This window comes from Synchiropus splendidus, chromosome 13 (assembly GCF_027744825.2).
Source record: "Synchiropus splendidus isolate RoL2022-P1 chromosome 13, RoL_Sspl_1.0, whole genome shotgun sequence".
NCBI lineage: Eukaryota > Metazoa > Chordata > Actinopteri > Syngnathiformes > Callionymidae > Synchiropus > Synchiropus splendidus.
In genome coordinates this window covers 6,563,450-6,582,447 of record NC_071346.1, presented here as the reverse complement: position 1 = coordinate 6,582,447, position 18,998 = coordinate 6,563,450, and the positions used below count along the sequence as shown (strand labels likewise).

The 18,998-nt window shown below is 43.7% G+C and overlaps 1 long non-coding RNA gene across 2 annotated transcripts in view; it reads right to left on the bottom strand.

Annotated features, from left to right (window-relative positions):
• Positions 1-18,809, bottom strand: part of LOC128770054 (uncharacterized) — a 47,876-nt gene extending 29,067 nt beyond the window's left edge. For both annotated transcript variants that reach the window (XR_008416450.1, XR_008416451.1), the window contains exons 1-2: positions 18,613-18,809; positions 9,355-9,557 (exon numbers count right to left, since the gene is read on the bottom strand). This is a non-coding gene — a long non-coding RNA (uncharacterized LOC128770054). The remainder of the gene's footprint in view (positions 1-9,354; positions 9,558-18,612) is intronic.
• Between the last annotated feature and the right edge of the window lie 189 nt (positions 18,810-18,998).

Here is an 18,998-nt window from a genome sequence, read left to right as displayed (position 1 = left end):
CGCTCTCATAAATCCTCTACTGTCCCCTAATTATTTGTGTGAATTCTAGGGAGGAATAGACGCCAGCGTGAGCAGACAATGGGGGATGTAAAGCCGTTTTTGCCAAGCCGTAACAGCCCACCAGCCCAGAAGGAAGAAAGACACAGGTACGCTATGAGAACCTCTCGACAATGCAACACTAAAAACGCTAACTGAGATATTCAAAATGGGATTATTCGATCTCTTCCGGCTCCATGTAAGCGCCACTTGGAAATAAAACCAGGTTATTCAACATGAACCAGGGTTATTTATATTGCTTTTCAGCACGCAGCCTTGGGGGATACGGACATTAACCACTGTCGATATCTCGCTCAGGTATAATGTTAATACCGGCATAAATAAAATATAGACTGTGCATTAGTGACGGTCAGAAGCCTGCGCTGTCTGAAGCGTCACATTGCTCCTCATTACTGAAGTGGGTCAGTGGCCCCTCACCTCGGTTTCACCTGTAGGAGAAACGCATGGCTTCAGACTGCTGCAATATTAATGTCCACATAAAGACGACAGACAAACTCTATAGGGCCCAGCTGGGTCGCTGGAGCGTCAGGATGAGGCTGTAACTTTAGATTTCCTCTGTGGATGGACGCAATTATATGGACAGTTTACAATACCTGTGATATAAGAGTCTATAAACTTTATGCCTGTACGCTGCGTAACTTTGTTTTACTGTTACGGCGCACCATTTCGTTATTTGTTATGCTAATATAATGTTGGATATTCCTAACCCGCTGGTAGTAAAATTCATTTAGGGGTAGCACCAAATGGGGAGCGGAGCGGTTATGAGCGCCAATGACTACGGAAAGAAGTGATCGGAACATTTTTACTCAGGGAGAGACAAAACTACTGTAAGAGGAGGGATAAAATAGGTATTATGATACAGGAACTAGTCAATGTTGGAGAAAGTTCTCCATTTTCCAAAAGGTTCTAGGAGGAAACCAGAGCAGAAAAGATCAGCCAAACAAGAGTTGCCTCAGGCCGGAATTCAACATGTGTTCTGTGAGGCTGCAGCGCTAACCGCTGCTCCACCGAGTTGTTTTCCCCAACAGCATAAATCATTTCTTAAGCGTCTCCCTCTCAGATCCCTGCATGCGGCGAAACATTATCATAATTGGGTTGTTTTGGTCAGATGAAAGCCGGTTTAAAAGAGAACCACCCCTCGGTCTGTCTCTTCGCAGAGATCCACCTCCAGCTTTGTCAGCGGCTCAATCACAGCGTCTCCCACAAGAATCCGTGGGTGTCCTCTCCACAACAAGGAGCTCCTCTTGCTTTCGCATCCTACACACACACACACTTCCAAAGGTTCCTTGGCAGCTCCACCAGAATCGCAAAAGAATGGCGTCAACCTTAGGACTGTCTCTGGGAGATGCACGGCGCTGCTCTTGGCAGGAAGAGGCGAGAGCCTCGGCTCAAGGGCCTCCAGTCAGCCTCTCTTTTACGTGCTAGATGATCAAGCCTCCGAGGGAGATTCAAGTCCAGTATGCGAGGACTTTTTGGTGCCAAACACTGCAGGGATGCCTCTGGATTAGTGCCCGTATTTCCTCCTCAATTGCCCCATTTAGATAATAGACTGTGTCCAAATCCATTCATGGAATTCATCGAGGCAGCTTGACTCACTGTTTTTTTTTATTATTATTGGATTGTTTTTGCTTCATTCTGAGGAATGCAGCATTGCTGGAGTGATCATCTTTTCCTCTGGCCGAAGCGGATGAATTTAGAAGAACAAAGACTTAATGTTCTCAGGGAAGAGGTGGGGTCTACCTTGGGAGGCAATGTGACATTTGACCAGGACTGTGTGGGGAAGACAGATGGACGGTTCACGGCTCTAAATCGACAGAGTGTGAGAATCATTATGTCTCTCACCAGATGTAGCTAGTGGGAAAGGAGGGGGGGGTAACAAATGAGTCCTGAATCAGCCAGTAAAATGATGTGAATCATCATGAGACAATCATTGGTGCAAGGGATGAACAATAAATCGAACAATTTGCTTCTCAAACGGCCGTCTGGAACGGATTGTGGTCGAGAACCCAGGTACCACTATAGTCATCTCCAGGTGTCTTTAAAATGGCGTCACCAGACAGTGTCCGTGGGAGAATACAAGGAGATCAAACCCTTGATTTCCACTGAATGTGTGAGCGCCGCACCACCACAGTGCGGCGCTCTGTGGTGGTGCCGCCACATCCTGCCATACCAGATGTGCCGGCGACACCAATGAGTTGGTGTCGCTGCACGCCTCTAGCTCAGTCACTGTCACGGAGAAGTTCGAGCGGCGACGCGTCGTGGTGTTCAGAGGTGTGGCTTCCTTTTGTTAGCGAAGATTACGCGTCTAAAGGATGAGCAAACCCCTTGGACACCATGTTAGAATGGTGAAAGAGTGTTCCGTGCGACGCCACACACCCTCGAGCTAACAGCTAGCATGTCAGTTAGCATGGAGCTAACTTGCTGTAAGTTGTAGATGTAGTGTCCTCGGTTTCTCACCTCATAATAATAACTGGAACTGAACTATGGCGCTACACTGAACACATGGTTTTAGATTATTATTCAAATAAGACCTTTTAATGTGGTTGTTGGTCAGATATTTTATATGGGATACATATGTGGGATACAACTGTTTTATGCTTCATGCTTCACGGGGTTAATACATGTTCCTGGATTAGGTGTCATTATTGTCATATACTTGCTTAATAATGTATGGTGTCGGAGTATTGCAGTGTGATGATTTAGTCAACTTTAGGTTAAACAGAAGTTCAAAATAGGTCCAAACAAAGGTCACCGCGTTCAGTCGACTAATCGAAAAAGTAATGACTAGTTAAGTCAACAATGAAAATAATGGTGAGTTGCAGCCCTGGTCTGGTGCCAAGTAGAAACACCCTCAATGACTAGAACTGACTCAAGTTTGCCCTGAGGCAAAGGTATAGGTTGGATCATGTCAGTTACATAGTAGGTCATGACACCACTCACCTTCTCAGTTCAGAGAAGCAAGTCTATGGCGGATTTGAAAACCATCCGCAATGATGTCCAGCTAACAGGTTCCCCTGAAGTTGGGCTGTGAGAAGTGAATGTGATGAATGAATGTGAAGCTCAGTCAACAAGGAGTGGCTCAGAACCAGGCCTCCTCTCCCTCTATAGGTGTATAGAAGGTCTAGGCATCATAGCATTATGTCATGCTGGTGTCCCATAACACACAGGAGAGACAACCTTGCAAGAAAATCCAGCTCACCACACAACCCAAAATGGACAGATACTGGTTTGGTATTGCTTTATATATGATACATTTCTCTTCCTTCCACGAGTATTGTAACCTTTTTCAAATCCAGTCTCCTTGTGAATGATCCTAGTACTAACCACTAAATGTCAGGAGACTCAGACGCCTGCTCTTTCAGACGTCCATCCGACCCACCAACGTGTAAACAAGCGCGTCACGCTTCAAAGGGCTGTGCCAAATAGTCCGGCAACAATGAGAGATGGCTGTTGATCCAGCCATGTGTTACTCGTGCTCACCAGTGCATTTCCGGAGCTCACAAACAAAGCAGGCAAAAGCAGTCGTGAGCGAATTCGCAATTTAAGACATTTCTGCTGGTGATTTTCGGAAGAATCTTCCGAACTATCTGCCGCAGTCGAAGGAAATCCCAAGGCGCTTAAAGGTCAGTGGGGGAATTCAACTGAAGATAAGATGAAGTGCGACGCTGCACAGTAGCTCAATTCAGCCCGCGTGGAAAAGTGTGCGTGCCATCTTCTCTCAGCTTTTCACTTCAAACGATCAGCCTGCTCCGATCAATCACTGTCACTCGCCACCTGCATGTCCTCCATCATCGTGTCTATAAACGTCCTCTTAGGACTCACTTGTCTCCGACGCGTCGCCCCGCAGCGTTACCCTTAACACTCGGATTTTAGCAGATAAGCGTGAGTCGTCCGTGACTCCTGGAAGTGTTTCATCTGGACGCCAGATAACACACACTCTTCCCTTTGCTTGCTCTGTGATTTATATTTCCACGATAAGCGATATTGGAGAAAAGTCATGAGAGCATCAGAACGGCTGGTTATTGAAGGACCGTCCATTTCCAGCCTGGTAACTGCTTAGTCAATACACCTTGACTTAAATGTGTGAACCTCTTCCACAGTGCAGTGAAAGCTCTGGTGCGACCACTTTCTGCTGGGTTTAATAATTGAACGAACACAGCGGAAGAATTTTTATTTTATTATCTATAAATGGCTGCTGTCAAATACACCATTATCTTGAAGAATAACTCTGAAGAACCCCTGGCTTGTTACCACACAGTTGATGCCAAATATATTTATATATTTACGTTTGAAGGAAATGATGGTCAGAATACTTCAGCTATACAAATAAGCGTCCACTTTTTGTCCAAATCTAATGACGTCCGAGACCGACGCAATGTTTGTGAAACGCTAATGTGTCGTTACGTTATGTGTTTTCTCGGACGACAAAAAGGACCATGACTCGTGACCGAGTCTTGATGTGGAGTCGCTACATTCAACAGCCCGAATGAATTAATGTAGACAGTAAGAAACAACACGATGCTTAACTTGTCTACACAGAAGAGCGATTCTACCTTAAAATGAAATCTAACTATCTCTCTAAATATTTCATTTCAAACCAGAGAAAACTAAGAGAGAGAGATCCGATCTTCGATATCATATCTGTTTCTGAAGGTCATATGACACGAGGAAACGGCCACTTATAAAAAAGATAACTGACTAGAATAAGTTGAAGGTGCACTGTGAATATGCTGTGAATTCACTTCCCCAGTTCACTTTGGCTTCTTTCTGCTAAGTCAATAATTCTTGTTTCCCATTGGTAGATTTCAATAGAACAAACTGTGCGAGCCCCATCTATAGGTTCCTCATGAAGACAAAAACTCATCCATTACATGAAACCATGACAGTCACAGGAATCCAGGCGATGGAAAGAAATATCGACTCATTACAGAAACCCACTGCAGTACAATGGAACAATAAAAGCATATGTGCCTCTCTGAAGACCGAGAGGAAGAATGGAAGCATGTTTGAGATGGAGAAAAAACAACAAAAAGGGAGAAAAGAAAAGGCATCTGATGAAGGCCTGAGACTCCACATTATGAGGTGTGATTGATCACAGTATCATCCCTATAATAGAGTTGGAGCTCACAGAGATAACAAGGTCACACCACCTCATTCCTGAGCACCACGGGATCAGAGCTGCATCTTGACAAGACTCTGCTCAAGTAATTCTATGATGACGCACGAGACGTGCATCTCCTGGTCTAAAGAACTCTGCTTCATGGAGTCTTCCATTGGATGGAAAATAATTCAATAGTAAATAAAGTCATTGTATGGAAAATAACAAACACAACCTGCACGATGAGACTTCTGCATCTCACGATATATTCGATAAACACACGGCTCACTCACTGCATTGGACTTGCACACGTGAACATGGCGCTCTCCAGCTCAGCGGCGTCTGACGGCTGACACCAGCGTGTGACAGATGTGGAGAGTGTGGTGGACTTTGGTTCACGATCGTAGTTTTAAACTTATTTTTAATACAGTGAACCTTTGATAATGACACTGAGTCTCTGGATCCTTGTTTATTGTATTAGATGGAGCGGTCCTCATAGGTTCTCTGACGCGCTCGTCTGCCTTGGTTCACATCAACACATGCAGGTCTCCTGCTGAGCTGGCGCCTCGGAGAAACACCCTGGTGAAAATAGTTGGATATTGGACGGAGCTACACTCTGGTATTGGCGGCGGCGGCGTCCTCTTCCACGTCCCCATTATGGTTCACTGATCGCGGACACACTCTCACAGGCAGCGCTAATGCTACGACCCAGCATCAGTTAGGGACCATCAACAAATTCTAAAGTGGGAAGGAAAAGGGAATTTGTCTTCGGAGATTAATAAAGTATCTATCTACCTTTTCACATGATTTCTAATATTTCTTCTGTAGCATCTTTGAAATGTGTCCAGACTGGTCCACAGTTAAAGTCAACTGTTCAGAGACATGAGACACAGCAGACCGACGGTTCCATTTAACCCCTGAATAGAGCTGGCAGAGCAGTCTGTCAGACAGCAGCGGCTTCTACCAGAGACCTGAAACATTGAATTTCTCGTCTCTACACTTAACTATTCTATTATAATATATAACATAAATGATAATAATGTTGGCGCTAACTTTTTTTGTCCATATCGTTCCATAACTATTAGTCATACATTTCTCCAACGGTGGCTGCAACTGAACGAAATCTAAAACTGATAAAAGCAAATAGATTTTCCCTCCAGAATCAGCCCAACTTGTCGATAGCCTGCGCCTCCCTCACGACTCGCGTGTCCTGGAGTCGTGTCCTCCACAGCCAGCACGAACACTAATGGGCAGAAAATGTATCCAACTGTGGTACAGTAAATCAATTATTCCTCCGCTCATATTCAATTAAAAGCTCATTATTAAGGTTGTACATGTAGCAGTTCCAGCCAGAGTCAGAGCGCCATGTGATCGCTTGAGCATTGACGCCTTCGCTTGTCACGAAATGAGCAAAATCAATGAAGCATACACAATGAGCTACATGTATAAGTCCTCGGCAGCGTTGTCGATACCTGGGGATAATGTACGAGCACAACACTGGAAATCCTTGGTGGCACATTGCAAGGAACTACACTCCATCCGTGCTACTCTGAATGTCCATCTACATTTGTCTTTCAGATCCAGCACTCCAGGCTTGGACCATCGACCTTTTAGCTTCAGTGTGAGCATCATCAAAATGCAGGAGAGGAGCTGCCTATTTGGGGGTGAAGTGGAGTTTCACGCACTGGAACAGTCTTTCCGCTGACGGTGCGAAAAGTGATCAAAGTCAGCTAAAAATAGCAGTCAATAAAAAGCTTTGTTTTTAGACACCGCAGGCAAGGAGGCTCATGGAGGCCCCCTAAAACCTACTGCTGTCATCGACGCCATGTAAAGGCAGTAGACAAGACGTACATGAAATAAATAGCACCATGAAGGCTGGTCAACACTGCGAGCCAAAGGTTCTACTGGAAGCATCTATATGGGTTTCAGGTTGTGTCGGTGATATGGAAAAATATCCGCAGTCTCCTGGGCCTCCCAACAATCCAGTCACTCGCACCAGCTATTAACTGGCCCCATACAGGGGAATCCAACACTGCCACCGTTTGTCAGTGATATGGACTCTCTCTGCTCAATACTTGACGTCCCCTCTGGCAGGTTGTTCCTGACTTCATTCACCACCACCATCCATCACGACGCTGTCATATCAAAACAAATGAATTTGACCAACCTTTTTAATGCAACTACCGGTATTTAAAATTTCTAAAATTGGTGATGTGGTGGCAGTTTTTTACATCACAATCTCTGTCGTGTCTACATATGTCTCGCCGGATGTGCGGCCTATTTCTGGTATTTACTTATCGTGATGATTCGATCAGGACTTTTCCATGCGGCAATAACCACCATCATCTTGCCCATCTTTTTATTGATCTCCATGATGCGCTACGTGCTTTAATGTTCGATCTCATTTAAGCCATAGCCGTGAAACCCAGATAAACAGTGGTGTCTAGCATAGTATGAAGCCATTTTGATACCAGATTCTGTTGGTTTTGTGGCACCAAACAAGGATATCTATCTATGTATACATGACGACAGCACAGTGTTTTATTTTCTCTTGGCTTGTGTGAGTCAGCAGAGTGTGTTTCACCGCTTATGAAAGGGTAGCAACACAACGTCGATTATGAGAGTCATAATTAGTCGCAAATATATGACAAAAAAAGAACGTGGCAACTTCCTGCTGTGGTGCAAATGACTGCTGATATAGATTACGTGTCGTATCATCCAGCATACTACAACAAGCAACCCAAGAGTGTACCATTTCGCAGTGACACCATAGGTATATCAAGTGTCAAAATACCTCCAATTTTCAGAAAAAGTACATATATTTAACTGAGACGTTTACTTTGTTTTCTATCGGGCGTTGGACCAAAGGCACTCCTGGTATTCTCTACAAAAATCTGTGTGAGGCTTCAAAGCAGTGGAGACGATTTATCCATGTTGGCAGGCCGACATGTCTGGCTGTTTATACGCGGTGGATTTTAAGGGGTTCTTAGCTTTGGCAGGGCTTTTTCTTTTCCAGGGGAGGCATTTTCCTCAGCAGGGAGAAGAAAAACAAACCGTCTAAGCATTGTATCTTTAAGTCTGTTGGAACAAGTTTGAAGATACAACTTGACTGAGACATGAGAGGCGGCAAGTGAGAGAGAAACAGGGCTGTTAGGGTGTCAGGACGCACACTGACTCAGAGTGGGGCGAGTGGACGGAGTGGCTGTGTTTTGTTTTCTCCACTGATGAAGTCATTCTCTGTGGTAAACAAGTGTGCCTAGGTTGAGGAGCCTCATTGTGATCTAAAAATACCCGCACGGATAAACAGGACACAAAAGAAATGATAAACATATTCAGCAGGACGACACAATTTCAGATTATGCTAAAAAAAAAAAAAAAAATCGCCGGGTTTTATTCCTGTTTTCCTACAGTTGAGTTATAAGCGTAATAAAGTCGGCAACATAAAGAGGTATTTCATTGAGGAGGTTTAAAAGCAATTTAGTGCTGTAATAGTTTTGCTGTTTACAATCGTATATCAACCCCGGTGATGATTTTATCGGCTGTGGCAATAACTCACAGCACTGTTGTTTTGGTTTTTATTTCTTCCATTCACAGGAGTCATGTAAAGGAGCAGGGGATCGCAGACTCATAAAATCCCCGCCGAGTGCTTCATTCACGCAGCACAGCAGTCGACTGTTATCTTTCCAGTCTCAAAAGTTTAGCTTTGAAGGGTCAACCATTGGATGGATGAAGACAAGTGAATTATATGAATTATTGAAATACCTTTGAAACAAGTCTAGTAAAACGGGAGGCATTCTGAGGCTTTCCGACCAGACGTGTGCAGAAACCTCTTTCATTTCCACAACATGTCAGACTGATTCAACACCAATTCTGCGTTTGGGAAGCTACAGCTGTCAAGAAACAACAGCCGTGGACTGGTTAGCATAGGGGTGTCCAAACCGGGCCTCAAGGGCCGCAGTGAGTTGTTGTTCCAACCTGACCGGCACACACAGCTTCACCAGTCAGGTGCGGCTTGTTTCAGCTGACACCTGATTGGTGAGAACAAAAACCTGAACCCACCGTGGCCCTTTCTGGAACAGTTTGGACACCCCAGGGTTAGCAGAAGGCTACTCACCCGCATCGATAGCCACTCATTACCTGCTATAACAACATAGACACCCGCATGACACATAACAAATGCTGCAGATTTACTCGCTCACCTGCCCGAAGGAGAGTTGCCAGCTCCGAATCCGGTTACAGTCCGAGAAAATCCTCAAGTTCTCTTCATTTCGGAAAGGCACTGCCAACGTTTATGTGCGTTTTGGCGTTTTTTTTGGGGTCCCCCTCTGTTCCGTTCCATATCTTGCTCCACATCTCGATGGGGCTCCTCGTGTAAAATATAGCGGCCGAGCCTTTTGCTTTCCTTGTGAGGAGAAGGTGCACATGCATAAAAAGCTTGCCAAGTGCTGAGTGGGCATAAATTAACACAAACACAAATGACACATTCTGAGTCAGTGGGAGTGGGTGGTATTACCTTCTGCGTCTCTGACCGTTGATAGTATTTGAAAAGAAAACCACAGCTGACCCACCTATTCCTTGTTATTATCAAAATTCCCAGTACATTTCTTTGAAATTCATTCACCACTATGAAATACAGCAGAACCTCGGTTTTCAAACGTCCCAGACTTCGAACAAATCGGAGTTCAAACAAAAATTTTGGGGTTTTCTTGCTTCGGAATTCGAACAAAAATCTAGAACTCAAACTCAAACCCGAAAAAAGCTGGAAAAAACATAACGAAATCGCTTCTTGAACGGCCATCTGGAACAGAACCGAGGTACCACGGAATACTTCTCTAACAGACAGGTGGACGGTGACAGAACCCTGTTGTTGGAGGCAAGGATTCACTCCACCACCTATTGGGGGCTGTAAAAAGAAGAGGATCACTTGTGGCCCCGGGGCGTCATTTTTCCTAGATCCCATTTGTAGTCGATTTTTTTACATCACAATGCAAAAATGATGATATTGTACCGTAATGACTGCGCTGATCGCTACTTACAGCAGATGGATGCCATATATGTCAGACCCGATTAATAACATTGAGTAATTCATTTTGGCAATGAGTGGAAATCCGTGCGGCTTTTCACAGATGTCACACAAACAGCAGGCTGATTAAAACACACTTGAATGAATGTGCTGTCTGCGATCACGTCCTCTGACAGAGCGTGAATGGGACGTGATGCGCTGGAGAGTTTTGTTCCTGGCTGATGGTGATTGTCACTCTGGCCCTGGGCTCTCGGCGCGAATTGGGGGGCACAATGGAGGCAGCAGACGGGAAAGGCCGGCCTGGCCAGTGGCCTCTTTTCTCCTGGCCGCTGACACTAATGTAATGGTTCTGTTGTACAACCCGCAGCACATTGATCCAGGGCTGTCTAGCCTTCAGCACGTTTATTAGCCGCTCATCGTGAAACCTCCTCACTCGCCAGCTTTGGACCCAGGAAACATATTTACTCTCAATGGGCTTAATGATCAACTTATTGAGTGAAACGTGGTCGGGGGACATAAATGACAACGGGGTGATGGAATGTCAAGCGTTTAAAAGCATGAATGAATATAAAGACACTTGTGGGATTCGCTGGTTCTTTGTCCTTTATTTATTTACGTAGCCATTATTTAAGAGGCCACTAAAACAAGCCGACGTATTTCTCCGGAGGCCGAGTGTCGTTGGGTTTATTCCCCTCACAAGACGTGATAAAAATAAATGTGCGAGAGGGAAAGAGTGTGTGTTTTACATGATTACACGTCCTTTGTCGAGCGCGGGAAATCGGTCATGCAAAAGAAACGGCAGCCAGATGAGAAACGCCTTCCGTTGACTGTCAGGCAGCAGAGAGAGACCCCGACTTCAGATGTGAGGATCAAGCCATCAATAGGGAAACTGCATATTTCTCTCCCTTCGTAACTAATGTGTCCTTCTCTACCAATTTGGTAGCCAGAGAGTCACAACTGGGTGGGTGGAAATGGCACTTGAATGTTGATAACTCTGTGTCCTGAACAAAGGGAGCATCAGAACAATATCTGCGGAGCAGCACATGAAAACATCCACTGCTTAAGAGGCCTTTTACACCCTGTTCTACTCCATTTAAAACGTCCACTGGCGGCTTTGATTCAACACTGTAAATGTGGCTGATTTGAGACGAGTCCCAGTTTTGTACAGAATATCTCGGTTTTAACTCGGTCCTTGATAAAGATTGCTTCAGAAGGAATAAAAGCGGCGGCGGCGACATCAAATATCACTGTGAGTGAAGAATACCTGACCACTGTTCAAACATGACTATGGGAGACACCTGCGCACAGACACCAAAGAGCCGGAACCAGAAGCGTTTCACACAATCCCTGTCCTTCACACAACCTCATCTGTCCATCACACACTCTTCACGCTTAAATACCTCACTACACAGGGTTTAAAGGGGCCCGACTGTGTAGTTTTGTAACCTAATCTCACACACATATGCAGCTAGATATATTACATAACGGCTGCCTCACTGCAAGAATTTCCGGAGTGACAGAGACTACAAAAATGGCCGCCCAATGAAGCCCCATTGTGTGGCAAATCTATTCCAGTTTCAACGAATAAAAAAAAATATCATGTGTTTAGAGCATGTTTCGACCATTTACAGCAATAATTCACGAGTCATCTTGGTAAGGTCATGTCAATACAGGAGCCTGAAACCATGAGACAATACGTCCCGACTGAGACTTATTGGAGAAGCGCTGTGTTTCAGTCAAAATGTTTACCCCCTCCTGTCATGTTTAGTGGAAGGATGGACCCAAGTGCAGTCGGTACGTGACAATGAGATTAAATGTAACTATTTAACCGATGGATACAAATAAATAGATATACAGACAAGTCACTATGAACTGAAGGCGCTGGAAAGCAAAACGCGGACCGGGAAGAACACTTAGGGAACGGGGAAGAATCTGGAACGCAAGAGAGGTGGATTAGAATCACAAGTCTTAAAAGTGGGAGAACAGAAAACACACTCTGAGTTAAGCTCGACAAGGTGGCACTGAACTGAAAGCACTCGGTGGCGGTGGCTATTCACACTCAGGCACACGAGGGGTAAACCAAGCGGAACTATCTTAACTAAAAAGTGAGAGCGATAACTGCTCACACGTGGAATGAATGGAAGGTTGGGAAGCTATGGAGGAAGAACGAGGAAGGACGTGAAAACAAAGGGTTGTGACAGAATAGGAATTCAGCGCGGTAGGAATTTAGAAAAGGTCGAGAGCCAAAATGAGAACATGGAAGTCTTGGGAAGAGATACCTGAGTGGAAAGTGGAAATCTACCATCTGGCAAACGTAGCTGGCGTCGGGAGGAATATATATCTGAGGAGGGACTGTAGAAACAATGAGAGCCAGCTACGTTTGCCTGTGATGTTGGATAGGAGGAGTGGAAACGGAAATAAAAGCACGAGGAGGGGACGCGGAAAAAATAAAATACAAAAACAAAACAGGCTAAAGTGCGGACATGACACCTCCATCAGTAAATATATTGGTCTTCATTCTTGTTGTGGAGAACCATCACACTTACTTTCTGTCACACAGGAGACAAGGTCAGTGGCTCACATTACCAAGGTATAATTCACTGCTCTGTTGTGGTTTTCTTCCACAGAATTTTTCTTTTTCAACCAGATTTCATCGCCATCGCTACGTTTGACAGAGCAGTGAATAGGTTCAGTGAAGAAAAGATTTTTTTTTTTTAACTCGTGAAAGATCTGTCCATAGAGTCTCGCTTCTCTGTGAACAAAGCCAATTCATCTGTTATTATGCTCAGAAGGCGGCAGAGCGGAAATAAAACTGATTGATCGGCTTCACAATTGTGTTCAAGAATGTTTGCGTGCTCTCTGTCATGTGGCCTACTTACTTATTTATGCCAAAGCATCACGCAGTGGCTGAGAAACCATGAGGAATATACTGGAGCTGCTGGAGGGCCACAGATTGCTATCAATAGCCAGCGAGGCATCCATCTTATTCAAGTTCACCAGAGCTCGTAGGGTGCTTTGCGTGCATGTTGAAAGTCCACACACGATCTGTCACCAGCTTTTGAAACTTTGGTTTTAATGCTGAAGGGAGTCCATCTTACGCCGGGGAGTTTCCTCCTCTGATGAATTTCTCCCCTGGGTCAATTACAGTTTTGTCCCAATGGTGCTGCAAAGTGATCATAAATCTGGAGCTCCACTTTTTCCTAATCAATAAATCCCATTTTCCTCTCCAATATATAATGATAAGATACTTTTTGATGCTTGAGAAAAAAGGTATGGCTGGTGCCGTCAGAGGCCAAGGCAACTGGAGTCATTTGAAAAGTAGTGGAGGAGCAGTCCAGTGTTTATGAGTCGATAGGAAGGGTCTGTGGCAGAACTGGGCAAAGTGTGGCCCGGGGGCCATATGCGGCCATATGGCTGTATTTTTGAGGCCCGTTTGATGACAGACAATGTCCTAATTTTTCTGCCTTTTTTTGTTGTTTCTTGTTTAGTCACCACCACTTTAGCAGTAAACATAGCATGTTCTTGTTTCAAGACGACAATTTTCATCCTTTTATTCGCCATTTTTGTGTTTTTCTTGTTCCTCAAAATACATTTAAGTCATACGGATAAATTACCTTTATATCTTATAGTTAATTTATTTTCAAATTAAGAGCATATAAAATGAAATATTCCAATAGGTTCCATGGCATATTTACACTTCATTATATTTCTTCTTAGGTTCATTTTGTTCTTTTTACGCAAGTATTTGGGATATTTTTCCATCATGTTTTGTAGTCGTCGCTGTCTTTCTTTTGATAGTGGCCCATCACCACCGTTACAGTTTCTCATGTGGCCCTTGAGGACATTTAATTGCCCACCTGTGGTCTATGGGTACTATGGGTAGAATGCGCACACCATGAGAAACTTGCTCACATGTTCCACCTTCTGCTGCTAATCCTGCAGAAGTGGGTAGCGTGTCACGTAAAAGAAAGGCAGACACTGGGTTGGGGTGAGCCATGGATAGGGATGGGACCGACAATACCATCCGATATTGGGCTAGGATAGCAATTTTTGACTGATCGGGAATTGATAGCGGAGCTTTCCGATCCATGAGCAGTGACTCAACATCATGTTGTTGTCAGAAATCTCTTCACCTGCTCCAGGAGCTCACCGCAAATTACGAAATGGATTTCCTAAATGTTGCTGCATTTCAACGCCCCTCCTCCGTTCTGGAAATCCATCTAGCACGGAAGCATTTGGCAGAACCGGTGTTGGTAAATTATTTTCTCAGCTACACAGCTAAGCTAAATTTTCTCGTGGCGGGGCTACCGGACATTTCGGCCGTCGACTGATGATATCTGATACGATTTATCTTTCATTTACATTCAAAAAGCAGCAGAACCCATTTGTGTAAAACACACAAAAAAATGCAAAATAAACATTTAGCAGTTTGCTCACAGCGTGTTGCTTTTCTGGTTACATCCACAAAGTTTGTCTTTTTATCGGCATAATTGTTTCAAGTGTTATTATTAAACTGGACTTAAATAAAAAAGGGGAAAAAAAGCGCAGTGACATCAACAACATTTCCGAAGGCGAGCACATACAGCAACAACACCGGAGCCAATTTGCAAGCGGCAAAATAAGCAATCCTTATATGTTCAATAGAATCGGAACATACTTCCGATGGACAGATATGAAACAGCAAAATGGGCGCCAGATTTCAAAGCGTGAACGACAACAAAGTGCGGAATCTGAGCCAACACCTATTTATTATTTATCATCGCAGCTTTCCCGAGACGTTTTGTTTTTCATAAACGTGAATTTGGGAAGTCGTTTGCATAAACTGGCAGATAAAGCCTGTGTCATTCACATCCAACTTAATTAGTGTGCAAATAATTATCAGCGCATTTCAATCCCCAGTGCGTTTCTATTTTTATCCGTTTGTCAGCTTTTATAAAATGTGCAAATGAGATTCTGTTTGGAGCAATTATTTCCGCCGCCCCTGCACAACCATATGGCAAATAACTGACACGAATATACTTTTCCAACAATGGTGATTTCAATTACATTTCACTCACTCAAACTCAGTGATGATGAATGCACCATCCTTTTGCTGTGGATATCATATACTCCATTTCTGGCTCAGCAAGGACTTTTTTCTCTTCCTGCGTGAGTCAATAACTGTTACAGAATCGCATGTTTTGTGAGTGGAGGGTGAACAAACTGCGCAGCAACTGCCTTTATGTCCTGAGCGCTCTTCCTTCGGGGATAATCCATGTTGTGAAATTGAAGTGCAGTCGCAGGATGTAAGTTCTTTCTTGCTGCTGGGGGGGCGGCAGAAAATAGCGGGCAGGATATGACCCTGTTGTAGCAATCTCAACATCGAGATGACAATATTGCAGAGGCAGAGAACCGGACCCAATAGAGCCCAGCGCTCTGCTGTAAAAAGACAGGAGTCACATTTTATTTCCTTTATTTTGGTCTGAAAATGTAGTCTTTTTGTCTGTGAAGGCTGGCAACTCATGACTATTCCAATAGTCGGCTAGTTATGCGTTATTAAGGCCATTCATTTGACTAATCCTATTATTGATTTTGCACTGACCTATCCCCAGATAGTGTTGCACTGTACACCGATACTGCAGCAGTAGCACAATATTACTGCCACTAAAAATAGCATCAAAAACAATTTCATGAGCACGGATTATTCATGAATGACTTTGCTGTGTGTGTGTACTTGTATAGCTTTCCCTGTGCAGACCAACTCTTGGAAACACACCTACTTGTGAGGACATTTGCTGCAACTTCAAACCTCAATTTTAAATGTATATATATATATACATATATATATATATATATATATATATATGCACACACACAGGTGACAACCGACTTATGACCGTCGCGATGCCAGGCTGCAACGTGCTGCGGTGCCAGACATTGAATAAAAAAAATGAGCATCTGCTGGCCGTGGTCGTAAGTACAGTTGGACGTAAGTTGAGCAGGCTGTATATATATATACAGACAATATATATATATATATATATATATATATATATATGTGTGTGTGTGTGTGTGTGTGTGTGTGTGTGTCTGTGTATTTTTTTAAACTGTTGTTATTATTGGGTTTAACTTTGGTTCCTGGTTAAGGGTAACCATTTGGTTCCGGTGAGAGGCTTGGGAAAGCATTATTGTCAATGAGAGGTCCCCACAAGGACAGAGATACAAACGGATGTGTGTGCGTGAGCACCTCAAAAATAAATGCATACATAAAATAAAGCTGCTGACTTGTATCGTTATTAATAGTCGAGAGGCTCGAGAAAATCTTTTCCGCTGTTGTAAGTCTTGTAGGTCAAGACATTGCTCATTCATACGTTCACTTTCATCGCAGGGGGCTGGAGACTTTCCCTGGAAGTTGGGGTTCGAGGCAGCGGTGGAGAGAGGAACATCTACTCAGTACAGTGGAAGAACTACTTTGGTCAGTAAAATTTGAGGGGAGATGGCGTCATATAGAGACCTGCGCTCAGAAGCAGCGGGTGAAAACAGAGCTGGATCTGGGTGAAATAACCAACATCCAAGTACTGTTCACGGCGGAGATTCAAACCACAAAGTTTGGGGTGGTAGCTAAATCGGTCGACAACAGGTCTAAATCTTGTTTAGCTTCTGGAAGTCGACGGGGTCAGAGACTAAGTGGCTTCATGAATTCCTGACATATTCCAATCTGGAGCTCAAGACGATCGATGGGCAAACTCCAGATCAAAACACAGCTACTGTCACTTCACTGCCACCATGAAGATGTGGCACGCATTTAAGCTAAAGCTGCTCTCACGTTTCTAAAGAATAAGGTCTGGTAAATCATTAAATGTTTCATGAGAACTAAAAAATAATGAAACATTTATGCCAGAGACGAATGAGCTCGGATCACACCAGCTCCACACGCTGCTATAAAATGTTGCACATTCAGCAAAACTGTCCAACTGTCCTTTAACTGCGCACAATATCGTTGGAGTTATTGCGTGCTTTGCAGCACAGTTTTCAACTTTGAGCACATAAGTCATAAAAACATTTTAAAGAAGCCCTTCAGAGTCATTAACCACATCTGTGCCTGATTCATGAGGAGACTGGGTTCAACTAGACTTCCAGTTAAAAAGCAGAAACAAAGAGACGCAGCAAGCCAGAACTAAAGAAGAGACAGAAAAAGCCGGAGCAAAACTTCCGTAAAAATAACTGGAGTTAATGTCAACTAGAATGAAGAAGGCCTTTTTCCCAGCTGACAAATTCACACCTCAGTATCTGGAAACAAAAGCCTCCACTGTCAGCTTCTCAAGAACATCCACACCAGTACAGTGTCTGGGAAATGATCTGATATGACTTCCAATGAAATACAGCACTTGTACTCTACACTATTTCTATTGTTCAATATCGAACAAAATAAAACAAAAAATAAGTTTGTGTTGTTGTCTTCAAAAAATAAACACATTTCAATTGTAGCTTGTTTACCTCTTTTTAAGTTCTGTTTCTGTAACATAAGATGAATCCGGAGCCCTGGAAGTGACATGCGTGTGTTCATTTTTTTGGATGTGACATGCATGACTTTATTTTTCTTTTAGCTGGAGATAACAGTTATCTTGAGATCATTTTTATCTCAAGAAACGATTACTTCCTGTCACCACTATGTCTCCCATGGCTTCGTAACTGTTCGTCGTTCGAACGTTGTCATTCACTGTCTGCAAGTCAGAATATTGCCGACGGCAAAGTCTTTTAACACTCTGATCAAGCGCCTTCCTCTCAAAATAATAACATATGTGGCTAAGCTATACATATTACGCGTCCCTGGAAGCGACATGCATGACTTTATTTTTTTTTATCCCGAGATAACTGTTATCTCGAGATTATTTGTATCTCGACATAAGTTTTATCTCGACATAAATAAAGTCATTCATGTCGCTTCCAGGGACGCGTAATATGTATAGCTTAGCCACATATGGTATTATTTTGAGAGGAAGGCACTTGATCAGAGTGTTAAAAGCGCACAGACTGGCAGACAGTGACTGACAACGTTGGTGAGCAGTTACGAAGCCATGGGAGACATAGTGGTTCCAGGAGGACGTGTGCAAAATGCTTCGCCAGAGAGGCAGCTACGCATGCGCAGCGAGATGTGTCATTGTATCTTGAGATAACTGTTATCTCGAGATACGCATTGTCTCGAGATAACAGTTATCTCGGGCAACAAAAATAAACACATGCATGTCACTTCCAGGGCTCCGTAGATTAATGACCGTTTTATGAGTTCTTTAAGGTCTCAGACACGACAATGACGCAAGAGGGTCCCGGAATGATATGCAATGACGTCACAGCATTGCAAACATGCTAAAGCCACCACATTCAAAATGAACTGCCTTAATAAAGTCGGATAAACAGTGGGATAAACTACACTCAAGCTAATATGAATTCTTACCTCCCGGCTTTTTCCATAACGTTCGACATGTTCGTGGTGTCGCACGTCTTCTTATCCGTGTTTTCCACGAAGATGCGCGCTTTGTGCGTTTCATTCCAAGCAACTGAAAAACAAAAACTCGACATAAACGTTCAGTTTCACGCCAGTTTCTATTTTGTTATGCTAGAACGCTAATACTCACCGTGCGTGCCCCGCGAGACGCGCGAGCCGGCCGCTGATTGGTTGACGCGAAGCATGTGACCTTCCGTGTCTCGGCGAGTTAGTTTATTTACTTTTTATTTATTTATTTTTTCTTACTTTTTTTTATACTTTTTAAATTTATTTTATCTCACTATGAATGAGCCAGTATCATGTGATCACGATCAGACGTTTAACCACGAGAGGTC